Source organism: Lupinus angustifolius, chromosome LG19 (genome assembly GCF_001865875.1).
Source record: "Lupinus angustifolius cultivar Tanjil chromosome LG19, LupAngTanjil_v1.0, whole genome shotgun sequence".
Lineage (NCBI taxonomy): Eukaryota > Viridiplantae > Streptophyta > Magnoliopsida > Fabales > Fabaceae > Lupinus > Lupinus angustifolius.
In genome coordinates, this window is record NC_032027.1 from 14,391,431 (window position 1) to 14,394,348 (window position 2,918).

Sequence of the window (2,918 nt, forward strand, 5' to 3'; positions counted from 1 at the left end):
AAGTGTTATCAATAAATTTATTTGTTGAAAACACCATTTTGATATACAAAAGAGATGAAACTAAATTACTAACTTTTATTTATGGTTATTTATTTTCCGCATTTTATTTATTCTTTAATACCAACCTTCCTTAAGGAAGAAGTTTGATTTGTTAATAAAATGAACCCGAAAGAGATTAAATAAATAAATGTCACTAAATTTAGTATTCTTTTGTTCTTTATTTATTTATTTGTATCTAACAACTAACTATTCATCACTTTTATATATTAAAATACCATTAAACCCGTGTTGGAATTTATTCCACAAAACTGAGATGGTATTCAAAGGTACTTAATAATTATGTAATAGGTAATTGCTTCGATACCATTATACCGGCGTTAGAATTTATTCTAACAAAGCCGAGATGGGGCAAAGAAGGAATGACTTATTCACATGATTATTAAGAAAGTAAGTTGTAACTGGAATATTCTTGAAACCATTATACCGGCGTTGGAATTTATTCTAACAAAGCCGAGATGGCAAACAAAGAATAAAACCGAGTTCTCTTACTTACAAAAGGAACATAACGAAAATGAGAGTATTAATCTTTCAACAAATTGACACTGTTGTCAAGACGATTTGTTGAGAGGCGAAAACTCCCAATAAAACACCGAAAAACCGGCTTTCAACAGATGGTTAAGTCCTAACACTTTAACAACAAATGTTATTTATAAGGAAGTTTTCCAAAACCTTTGACGTGTATTTCTCTTTATATTTCATTATTAATTATGAATGCATACTAAATTAATATATTTCACACCCTACAATACTAATTCATAAAGGACAATCAATTTGCATTAAGGTAACAAATGGTGTACATAGACAATCTATTTCAAACACATCATTAGCTAAGGTTATATTTCATGATCTTTAATTGTTAGAAGAATATGTCTATTCTATCAGAATTAATGGATTAACAGTGTAAGAGTTAATTTATTAACACTGTAGTTAATTGATTAAGTTAATCGATTAACATTGTAGTTAATCGGTTAACTAGGTATTTTTTAGTTTGTTTTCTGTTAGTTTGTGTACAATAATCGATTAATCAAGAGAGTTGATTAATTATCTGGTTAACATATTCTGTTTTTAGTTATTGTATATAAAGGGGTATTCCCCTAATCTTTGTAATCTCAATTCATTCAATTTTTGTAGTGAGAATTCAATTCATCCACTTAATTCAATATCATTCAATGAATTATTTTCTAATTCTTTCTTTCTTGTTTTATCAAAATTCATTCTTTCTTGTTTTATTAAGAATGACATATATTCTAATATTAATATAAACATTGTAAAGTAATTTATCAATTCAAATTGTTCTCTCACATTTAATATACAACTCTATAATTTGTTTTTTAAATTTAAATTCCTATATAAAACTAGCGACTCGTAGGAATAAAAAATGTATGAGTATCATCCTAGTTTATAATAAATTAATTGGACTGGTGGAATTAGTAAATTAAACATTCAATATATGTGATAACTGTCCAAAGAAGATACTATTTCCGTAAATTAATCTAGCATGTTGGATGGTGGATATATATCCATGTTATCCCTTCACTTATTTAAAGGTATTTCATCTTTTATTCTTTTTTTATCTTTACTTCTTCACCTTAACTCTTTTTGAGACCCACACACTACTTCTTCTAAAAAAAATTTCTTCATTTTTTTAAAAAATCTATTATTTTCATTCGTCAAACCACGTATGATTTTATGCTCATTTCATTATTCATTCTTTGTAGAACTTCATTATTCATGAAGTGGTCTTAATTGAAAGGTATAATATATTTATTTTCCAATTTATACATGTATTTTGTCTCACTCATTCAACATTCATTACCTCACATGTAAAAATTTCAACTTCTTCAACCTTCTGTGACTTATCTCTATAAAAGAAAGTTCATTTTTCATCAAGTAAGGAGATAAAATCCTTAAAAGAAAAAATTGATATATTTTTTTAACATGTTTTGATTCTTACAACGATCTCTAGGGTTTATTTACATGTACTAAAGTTCTAGATCTAATCCAAACCATACATTTTTTGAAACATATGAGGATTTCAGTGTTGAAACAGTTTTAATCATCACATATCCAGTAAGTCATTTTGTCAATTTTCTATTATAGGTTACTTCTATATTGGTTGGTAGTTTAAAATTATTTAATTTTCAGATTGTGGGTATTCAATTTCGTATAACACAAAGCTTTGTGTCACTAATTTTATTATTAGTTTTGTCTAATTTGTTTATTTTCAAAGATGCTAGAAGTGGAAGCTGTGTTCTTCTATTCAATTATTTTCTCTCTTCTTCTATCTTCCAATCATTTATTTAATTCTGGGTTAGCTATTTTTTTTTGCTTAATTTGATTTGTTTCTATTGCAATGGTTTTCTAGGAAGGGTATGTGAGTGATTAAGTGATGGACACAAATAAATATATATTTATTGAAATAAATTGGTACAATGGTTTATTACAATAAAGTATTATCTATTTATTTTAATAAATTGTTTTTGCAAATTAAAAAATATATATATGAATATGCAATCACGTTATCAAATGGTTGGTACCAGATATATATGTATAAGGAAGTAAAAGTACATATCACTAACATATACTTTTATTGTAAAGTAGTAATTTACAATTATTGAATGTTTTTTGGTTGTGACATTTTTTTAATATGAAATATTTGAATTTTAAGGTTGGGATATTTTTTGCTCAAGTTGTTAAAAAATATTTCAAAACATTAAATATAAGATGAATTAATTATGTATTTAAATAAATCTTAAAAATGTTCTCAATTAATATCGTGATTTTATAAAACTTAACCAATAGAAATCCAATTAATATTATATGTGAATGATGAACACAAATGAAATGTTTATTTAATG